We start from the raw sequence: 10,343 nt of genomic DNA, 5'->3' as shown, positions 1-10,343 counted from the left end.
CCCTGTGTCCCCACCCCTCCTTAAGCCCCTCCCACCTGGTACCCTTCTCCTTTCTGAGTGTTCCAGGCACATATGGGCCACCCCAATTTGAACTCAACCTTGGGAGCCCAAGAACCAGACAGGCCTCTGTCCCCCCATCCAGCGTTCCCAGTTCCCACACGGTAACTTCCTGCCACCCAGCCACACACTTGAGGGACCCCGAACCACCTGAGCAAGGCAGAACCATGTCTCCCCTTTCCCGCTACACACACACACACAGACACACACACACTTATGCACACCAGGCCCTCTCCACCTGGGTACCACACCCCAATAGCTGGAGGCAGGAGGGGAGTTATTTTAATCAGATGGGACCAGATTCTGGGCTGGGGGTGGACTCTGGTGGTGAGGGGGGGGTGGAGGGAGAGGGGGCACCTGAGCTTCAGCCTCCTGCTCCCCACACCCAACCCACCCCACCTCCACAGGCCCTCACCTCCTCCCCCACTCCCAGCACCTTGGGCAGATGAGGATGGGGTTGCCATGGCAACGCTGATTCACCACACGGAAGCTGGCAATTGTTGTTGCCATGGAAACCGCCTCTTAGGGGCGAGCCCAGCTCCTGCCTTGCACAAAAGAGATATTTAAATATAATCTTCTAGAGATGGATGAGCAGAGGGAGCGAATGAGGAAAGGGGGGCCACAGGGAGGGAATGTACCCCCATCACTGCACCCTCAACCCCCACCCCATTCTCGTGGCCTGAGTACCTGCTCCCCACGTCCACTGGCCGCTGTGCAGCCTGGGACCTTCCACCTCTTACTGGGAGGCCCTTCCCCCTCCGGGTCAGCTTGGCAGGGGGAGGGGCTGTCAGTCTGGCCCCAGAAGTCAGGTGGGCAGCCCCCTCCTCCCCACCTACACCCCCCCACTCGAAACCTGAAGCTGGGAGGCCCGGCTGCCCGCACCCTGCAGCCCCACACCCAGCCTTACCCAGCGGCCTGGAGACGTGCACCAGGCTGGCATCCACGTGCCGCCGCCCGGCTGGCCGGTCCCAGGCGCACAGCCACACAGCACGAGAGCTGGGGCCCAGCGCCTTGCTCCCTACGCCCCACATCCAGGCAATCCACCAGCCAGCGTCCAGGCTCCACCCATGCTGCCCACCAGAGCCCAGCCCGGAGGAGGCGTGCCAGCAGGGGGGGAGTGGGTCTCCCCACACCCCACCCTTCCCGTCGCCCCTGCCCTCCCATCTGGCTCTGCCCACCTCTTTCCATCTGTCCCACCGAGGTCTCTGCTGAGTGCCCTCCCTCCCTCCTCCACCTTCCCTGGCTCCCCATCACTGCATCCCTTCCCTGCCCCGTGCCTTCCTCTACTCATTCACTCGACGACGACATTCCCAGTGTGCCCCATGCTGAGTAGTTGTGCAACCCCAGGGATGACCCACCCCACTGGTCTGGGGGAGAGGGAGAGAGAGGCAGATAGACACTCCCACCCTCATGGGGTCGGGGTTGGGGCAGGTGGCACAGTCGAGGGCTGGGGAGCCTGGAGTGAAGAAGGGTGAGGAGCCAAAGGCTGTCCTGGGGCTGCACTGAAGACGTGAAGTCTGTTGGTGGGTTTTGAAGTGTGAAGAGGAGTTTGAAGGGGAGACAAGTTTTCATGTATATCCACTGACTCATTTAGCCTCCAGGCAACTTCATGAGATGGAGACATCCCCATTTTACAGATGGGCAAATCAGAAAGGGGGAGGAGAAGGTCGGAATCAGAGTCCCCATCTGGTCTTCCCCAGGGTCCTCTGAAGACCCAGCCAGCCCTCCAAGCGTCCTGTGGGCTGGGGCTCCGGGGGTGGCACACGTGAGGTGGCTGGGATCCAGTCCTTGCTCTGCCCCCCTGCTTTTGCTGGGTGACTTCAACCAAGCCATATACCACTGGGAAAAGAGTCCCTCACGTCCGACCTGAGTGTGTTACAGATGGGGATGCTGAGGCTGCAGGAGGAGTCTCTGGTCGGGCTGGGCCCCAAAGCATGTCCCAGACTTGCAAAGTCATGCCTTTAGAAGATGCGGTGACCCCAGGGGAGGCCCCAGCTGGGTTGTCTCCGAGGGATGTAGAGAAGAAGGAAGCAAGGTAGGCCCCCACCTGGGCTGCCCAGGCCACCCTTCCAACCCCACTCTCCCACCTCGGCCCAGACCGGGCCCCTCTCTTGGTCCAAATGCAGCCGTGGCTCCCCATTGCCCTGGGGTGGGGGGTGGCTCCTCATCTGGGTATTCGGGTGCCTCCGCTGCTCCACCCTCGGCATTCCTCCCACACCCTAGGACACTGCTGTGCGCTCACTGGGCTGGACCGGGCTGGACTGTGCCCCCCCAGCACCCCATTGTCACCTCGTTGGGGCCCCCTCAAAAGCCACCTGCTCCCGAAGCCTTTCTCTCTGTCGCTTTGCCCAGGCCTTGCTTTGATCACAGCACGTGCCCCCAACACGCACACGTGCGCGCACACACACACACGTGCACACACACGCACACGTGCGCACACACCATGCGCACACGTGCTTGCTCACACACACACGTGCGCACACACCATGCGCACACGTGCTCGCTCACACACACAATCTTCTTTTGGGGCAGCTTCTGGGGGCAGGGGCTGAGCGGCTCTGTGCTCCCCTCCCGGAGAAGGCCCAGCACAGGGTCCACAAAGGAGGCATGACCTACGGTGTTCGCCAAGAGCGAAACTCAGACTCTGTTCCCGTGGGCACAGAGCGAGCTGGACATAAGCCAGGCAGTGCCCAGCAGCGGAGACAACCGAGAGCTTAAACCAGGCTGTGTTTACACTGCTCCATCCACGGGGGCCTCAGGCCTGGACAGACAGCACAACTGGCCACGAGTCCCACGGCTTGACTAGCCTGAGACGGTCCCCTCGTTCATTCTGCATAGAACCGCCAAGTTCCCGTGTGTGCTCGGCCCCTGGCACACGTCACCTGGCAGAATCTTCAGAACATTCCTGCGGTCCCATTCCACATACGAGGGAGCTGAGGCCGAGGAAGGCCAACTTACTAGACATTCGGCACCTTGGGGCCCCTCACTCATCCACAGGTTTGGCTTGACGCCAAGCCAAGTTATGGGGCATCAGCAGGTCCCACAAGGGGGCCACCTCGGAGTCCCCTGTGTGCACAGAAGGGGTTTTTAGGAAAGGCCTGTGGTGGTGGGGGGGGCTCACAGCCAAACATACAAATGTCTCCCTTTCTGGGGTGCTCAGATGACCAGCGGGGGGGCCTTCAGATCTGGGGCCTCCCTCACCCCCCAAGACCTTCACGAAGAACAAGATGGTGTTGCCTCAGATGGTCTAGCCCCAAGAGATGGGAGCTGGCCATGCTGGCCCCGACTGTCCCCATGGGGTCCACTGCACCCCAGGGACCCTGTCTTGGGGTTTGACCGCCCAGCAGAGGGGTTCGGGGTGCTGCCTCCTTGAGCCACCCAGGGTCCTGCCTGCATTCCAGGCTCTATTCTGGGATTCTGTTATTCAATTTCGGATCCTATTCCAGAATGCTGAGATTTGATTAAACTGCATCCCCCACGGACACCGCTGGCACGCTCTAGGAGGAAACCGGAGAGGGGGGTCATCATCACTTCAGAAAGCAGTATTAGGGGAGGGGTCGGCTGTGCCATGGGGCAGGGGGGTGAGCACAGGGCCAGCGAGCGACCCGGGGCCCCTGCCCTGCTGGTTTATCAAGAGATAAAAGGCCAGAAGTGTCCACTCCATACTGCGTCCTCCAACACACACAGGTTCCTGGGGGGGCGTGTGTGCAGGGGACAGGAGAGGTGGTGGCTGTCTTGGTCTCCAGAGTGCCCCAGCTCTGGCTCCTCGCGTGTGGGCACGTGAGCCAGCAGGGTGGCCTTCCCAGCACGGGGCCAACCTCGTGTGGCTGTCGCTTTATCTTCCGGCGGAATCGCCTTGTCAAGGCTCAGACGTCCGTGCTCAGATGCAGCTGACAGGCGAGGGGACCTTCTGCCACAGCAGCCCCTCCCTCCCATGCAATCTGTGAGCGAGTCTCCAGCTGTGGTTCTGCAAGGCTGGTGCCACGTCTGCGGGTGTCCTTGGGGGAGGGAGGACAACCCCTTCGCAAATGAGAAGCCAAAGGTACGCGTGCTCGGGGACCGGGACTCCCGGCTATGTGCCCAACAGGAGCCAAGACACAGACAAGAATCTCTGTCTGCAGCAGCAAAAACCAGAAACAACCCAAGCGCCCACCAGCAGGAGGATGGGCGAATTGCGTATTCGTGCCGTGGAATACTATACGGCAATAAAAAAGCACCAATCACGGATGCATGCGATGCTGACTCTCGTTAGCATCATACTGAATGGAAAAAAGGCAGACGGAAACGCCTACACGTAGTATGATTCCACGCAGGTTGGGTTAAAGCAAAAGCAGGCATGAGCCGTCTCACATTTTAGGGCTGTATTTCTAAGTGCGAGGACCATGCAGAAAAGCAGGGGTTGGGTACCATCAAAGTCAGGGTAGTGGCTCCTCCCGCAGGAGGAGAGGGGCTGGGGCTCGGAGTCTTGGGGTGCTAACTGTGTAGTAGTGGTAATGGGGCGCTTGCTTTATAATTTGTGTTACGTGCATTTTTCTCTAAGTGTGTAGTATTTTGCAAACTTTAAGAAATATTTTTGGAAAGCCAGGCTCTACTCCCAGAGGATGATGCCCAGGCTTGGGGGTGGTCCTCAGGGCTCCCTGCGTCCCCAGGGTCCGGCGCTGAGCCGCCTCTTTCTTGTTCATCAAACACTGGCCCCCACCTCCAGGAAGGCAGAGGCCAGCTTGCAGGAAAGCGAACCAGACAAGCCAGAGGTTCAAGGCCTTTGGAGTGGGGTGGATACTGCTACAGTCCTCATCCTGCTGGGTGACCACACACGAGTCCCCTCTGTCTTACCCACAGTCTCCTCCTCTGTCGAACAGGGCTAGCAGCCCCCCTCCCAGTGGACATGACAGCTAGATGAGGGGCCCCGGCAGGGCCGGACAATAGTGACGTTCACACGCTAGGCCCATGTGGAGGCTGGGGAAACTGAGGCCCAGAGAGGAGAGGATACTGCCTGAGACTCTTCACCTGCCAACTGCCAGCTGGGATCAAAGAGAGACCTCGAGCCCTGCAGTCTGGACATATGATGACGCCAGACCATGTTCCTACATCTAGAACATCCTAGGTCTCTGCTCTCCAACACAGTAGCTGGCCCCAGTCTAGAAAATTCTAGATCTGTGCTGTATCACATGGTAGCCGGCCCCTGGTCTAGAACATTCTAGATCTGAGCTGTCCAGTGGTAGCCATTAGCCGCACATAGCCATTTAAGTTTAAAATTACATTTATTAAAACTGAATAACGACAACGACAAAAACTGAATAACATTCAACGTTCAGTTCCTGAGTCGTACGTGCCACATTTCAAAGGCTCGACAGCCACAGGGACCTAATGGCCACCACGGTGGACAGCACTGACGCCCATCATCGTGGAAAGTTCTACCGGACGGTGCCGGCCTAGAACGGGGATTGGTGAACCACGGCCCTACTCTGGCCCCCATCTGTGTTTGTAAGCACAGTTTCCTTGGCACGCAGACACGCCCATCATTTACGTGTTGTCTGAGGCATTCGTGTTGCTGTGACAGAGGCTGCGTGGCCGGCAGGGCCCAAAATATGCCTTCTCCGATTCGTCACGTTAAAAGTTTGCCGACCCTGGGCTTAGCACATCTCACGACTACACTGTCCGACGTGACAGCCGCCTGCCACTACTGAGCCCCTGAAATGTGGCTCGTGGGAGCAGGCAATGAGATTTTCGATTCTGTTCAATTGTAAGTAATATAAACCTAAATCTAAAAACATACCCAGCTCCATCCTTGGAAAACCTTTAGGTATGTTTACTACTCGGGTACGTGAATGTACTTCCTCAGCTGTTGATTTCATGAACTTGAGATGGGCTGGGAGCGAACCGGATGCTCACCAGGTATTAGAACACGTAGGATAAAAAATAAAAAAATAAAAAAATAAAAGAACGTGAACTGTCTCATTAATAATTTTTATACCAGCTATACTGACCGCCTGTGGAAACAATAAGATATTGGAGATGCTGGATTCAAACAAAATATGGTGTCAAAATTTATTTCACCTGTTTCTTTTTCCTTTTTAAATGTGGCTCCTAGAAATTTTAAATGCATCCCGTTTCCCTCAGCTCCTTCGTCCCCTGACTGGGGTTTATCTGCCTGGGCATCATTGATTTGGGGTGGATAATTCTTTGTTGTGGGGCCGCCATGTGCCCTGTAGGGTGCTGAGCAGCATCCCCAGCCTCTACCCACTTGACGCCAGTGGCATCTTCCAGTCTCGACAACGACAAGGTCCCCAAACATCATCCAGTGTACCCTGGGAGCAGAATCGCCCTGGGTCGAAAATTCCTCCTACCGTAGAGGCTCTCGTGGGTTCTCAGCAGCAGGCCGGGCACATTCTTGCCTCCAGCCCGGGTACACTCGGTCCCCGTGCCACCTCCTTCTCTGTCTCCATCTGCCAGAGTACTCTCCATGTCGCAAGACTCAGCTCAAACGCTCCCTCCTCCAAGAAGCCGTCCTGTCTGCCCTCCACTGAGTCATCCATTGGGGTCACTTGGACCTCCTCGGCGATGCTGCCCCTAGTCACCCTTACATATGGCCATTCATTGTGTGGTCACTCCCTGTAGTGGGTTGAATGGTGCCCTCCCCCCCCAAAAATATGTCCAAGTCCTAACCTCCAGAACCCGTGAATGGGACATTATTTGAAAAGGGTCTATACAGATGGAATTAAGTAACGGCACTGGAGCTGAGGTCATCCCGGATTTAAGATGAGCCCTAGATCTAATGACAGGTGTCCTAAGAGAAAGGCAGAGGGCATCAGAGGGATGCAGATACGGAGGAGAAGGCCGTGTGACAGTGGGGGCAGCGGTTATCGCAGTGATGTGTGTACAAGCCAAGGAACTTCTGGTGGCCACGGGAGGCTGGGAGAGAGACATGGCAGGGGTTCTCCTGGAGGGAGCGAGGCTCTGCTGTCACCTTGCTTTCAGATTTCTGGCCTCTGGAAGGATGAGGTAATATGTTTCCATTGCTTTAAGCCACCCGGCTGGCCGAGCTTTGTTGCAGCGGCCCCAGGACTCCAGAGATTGGTCCACGGGGGCTTTTGAACATGGAAATCAAAGCAGGTCACCCCTCTGCCTGCCACCCTCCGACGGCCACGGCAGGGCCACCTCTGGAATAAAATCCAAACTCCTCCCACAGCCCCGCCCCTCTCCTGTGCCCGCCTTCCCCCCACCGCTCTCTCCCACAGGCTGCTCAAACGCACGAGCTGGGCCGAGCCTCAGGGCCTTTGCACTGGCCGTGTCCTCTGCCAGGGATGCCCTTCCTGCAGAGAGTCCTGCAGAGAGTTCACAGCTCCCTCCCTCACCTCCATCAAGTCACCTCCCCAGAGGCGCCTTCCCTGACCTCCTGGTCTATCTCGAACCCCTCCATGTCCCTCCAACACACCAGGCTTCCCACTGTCAGCTGTGCTGATGGCTGTCCCCAGCACTGATGGCTGCAGATGCCACCTAAGCCACCCCTGAACGCCTTTGATGCTGAAGGGTCTCTGAGAATTCCAGAGGGACAGCCAGCCCCGCCCCAGAGCCAGCAACTTCATTGTGGTTCCTTCAATTTCCATCTAGGTGTGCTGCCCGGAGGCCAGGCTCTTGTGGCTCGGGGGACCCCCCATCCTTCACTGGGGGCAAAGACCTCCTGCCCACACAAAGAGGATGAGACTGACAAGAGAGGGGGACAGAGCCTGGGCCGGCCTCCTCTGGGGGTGGAATGCTGGCCAGGCAGCCCCTGCATCAAGAGGCTGTGGCTTTGTTTGCCTCGCCGTTCCTCCAACGCACCAGGCACGGTGCTGCCTCAGGGCCTTTGCACGTGCTGTGCCCGCTGCCTGCTAAGACTTCGCCACCTTCGGGTTTCAGGCCAATGACACTCACACCTGTGCAACCACACACAACCGCTCCGGTGTGGTGTATGGGGCCGACATGCAGCAGGCACTCGACAAATGCTCACTCTGGTGATCATTTATGCCCCTCTTTCTGAGTCCAAAGGCACAAGGGCTTCGCAGCTCATCCCAAGAAGGGCTCCGGCCTTCCTCAGGCTGCGAGCAGCCCCTCCCCTATCCTGACAGCACCCAGAACTCACCCCGGCACCCAGGATCCACCCCAGCACCCAGGACTCACCCCGGGCAAGGTCTTCTGCTCGTGCAGGGCGGTCTGAGCTTTGATGGCGGAGTCCCTGGCACAGTAGGTGAGAAAGGCACAGCCTGGAGGGGAGAGAGTCGGGGTGTTAAGGAGAAAGGATGCCGTGCACCCACGTTGATAGCAGCATGACTCACGATGGCCAAGAGGCGAAAGCATCCCAAGCGTCCTCGGTGGATGAGGGATAAGCACCGTGTGCTCCACCCAGACAGTGGAATATTACTCGGTCTTTAAAAGGACATTCTGACACAGGCTACAACATGGATGGACCCTGGGGACGCTATGCTCAGTGAAAGAAGCCAGTTACAAAAGGACAAATGCCGTGTGATCCCACTCACAGGAGGTCCCCAGAGGAGTCAGACTCACAGAGACAGGAAGTGGATGGTGGAGCCAGGAGCTGGGGGGAGGGGAGGGGAGCGAGTACGTAATGGGGACAGAGGGTCAGTTTGGGACGATGAGAAAGTCCTGGAGGTGGCCCGTGGGGACGGTGGCTCAGCAATGTGCGTGTGCTTAATGCCACTGAGCTGTGCCCTTAAAGATGGTTAAGGTGGCAAATCCGATGTTATGTGTATATTACTACAATAAAAATTGGGAAGGAGGAAAAATGCTTAAGATAGTACATTTTATGTTATGTACATTTTACTATAATTAAAACAATAAAAAAGAGGAGCCTGAAGTCACCTTTTTCTTGGGGGTGGGGGGACAGTGGCACTGGTTCAGCGGATTCCCCCGCCCCCAGTCCCGGAAAGGTGAAACTGGGGAGCAGAGAGAGGACACCTGGCTGTGAATTAAGTCCGTGGCGGATGCTAGATGAAGAGCCCCTGAGAAGGGCGGGTTGGGCGACGCGGAGTCGGGAGAGTGGACAGAGCTGCTGCCCGGGGAGGGGCGTGGGATGAGGGGCAGGGGGCTGGGCCGCTGACCCCAGCTGCGGCTCGGATGGGGGCGCTGCTGGTCTTCGCCCCCGCTTCCCGCATCAGAGCGGACGATCCTAGCGCAGAGGGTGGGCCAAACCCAGGGGCGGGGCCAAGCGGGTGGGCGGGGCCACGGGGGCGGAGTCTGGAGGGCGGGTGGGACAGACCGCCGCCTGGGGCTGGGGCTGGGTTGCCAGGTGTGGGAGCCGCAGAGATAGGAGACGCTGAGAGAGACAAGACAGAGAAGCAAGGAGGGAGCCTCCCCAGAGGAAGGCCAAGGAGGTCAAAGGTATTTTGAAACATGCTTGCTGGAGGCGGGGAAGGTGGGGTGGCAGGCAGATGTCAGGTCCCCTGGGGCGAACACAGGAGTCTAGGCTCAGCGCTGGGCTTTGCCTCTCGCACCTCTGTGGACCTCATTTTCACTTCCTGAGAAATGACACTGTCGTTGGCTGCGCTGATGCTGTCGAACCCTATGTCCTCACTCACGGTCCCTGTCCCTCTGCCTCCCCCACCCCGGAACCCCTGTGCAGAGCTCTGGGAGCCCCCTTCCGCCCCAGGCAGGAGCTAATTAAAGCTTCGATCTGCTGGGCTGCTACTCCCACCAGCTGGGCCAGGTGATGGGGAGGGGTCCCCTGGAACCCTGGGGAGGGGGGCACCAGGCAGACCTGAGGATGGTTTCTAGCATTTCAAAAAACAATCCTATAATGTAAAATGGTGCAGCCGCTGTGGAGAAGAGTTTGGCGGTTCCTCGAAAAAATTAAATGTAGAATTACCTTATAATCCAGTAATTCCACTTCCGGAGACATACCCAAAAGAATCGAAAGCAGGGACTCAAAAGAGATATTTGCACACCCATGTTCACAGCAGCGTCATTCACAACAGCCAAAAAGGTAGAATGTCCATCAACAGATGAACAGATAAACAAGATGTGGTATATACATACCATGGAATATTATTCAGCCATAGAAAGGAGGGAAATTCTGACACCTGCTAAAACGTGGATGAACTTTGAAGATAGTATGCTGAGTGAAAGAAGTCAGACACAGGACAAACACTGTGTGATCCCACTCACAGGAGGTCCCCAGAGGAGTCGGATTCACAGAGACAGGAAGTAGATGGTGGAGCCCGGGGCTGGGGGAGGGGAGGGGAGTGAGTGTGTAATGGGGACAGAGTGTCAGTTTGGGATGATGAGAAAGT

The 10,343-nt window shown here is 57.5% G+C and overlaps 1 protein-coding gene across 1 annotated transcript in view; it reads right to left on the bottom strand.

Annotated features, from left to right (window-relative positions):
* CELF5 (CUGBP Elav-like family member 5) overlaps positions 1 to 10,343 on the bottom strand; it is a 42,855-nt gene that overhangs the window by 16,329 nt on the left and 16,183 nt on the right. The window contains exon 2 of the mRNA XM_023538101.1: positions 8,218 to 8,300. The gene's annotated coding sequence lies outside the window, so the exon portion shown is untranslated. The remainder of the gene's footprint in view (positions 1 to 8,217; positions 8,301 to 10,343) is intronic.

Source organism: Pteropus vampyrus, unplaced genomic scaffold, assembly GCF_000151845.1.
Source record: "Pteropus vampyrus isolate Shadow unplaced genomic scaffold, Pvam_2.0 Scaffold212, whole genome shotgun sequence".
In the NCBI taxonomy this organism is placed as follows: domain Eukaryota; kingdom Metazoa; phylum Chordata; class Mammalia; order Chiroptera; family Pteropodidae; genus Pteropus; species Pteropus vampyrus.
This window is presented reverse-complemented; position numbering and strand designations above follow the sequence as displayed.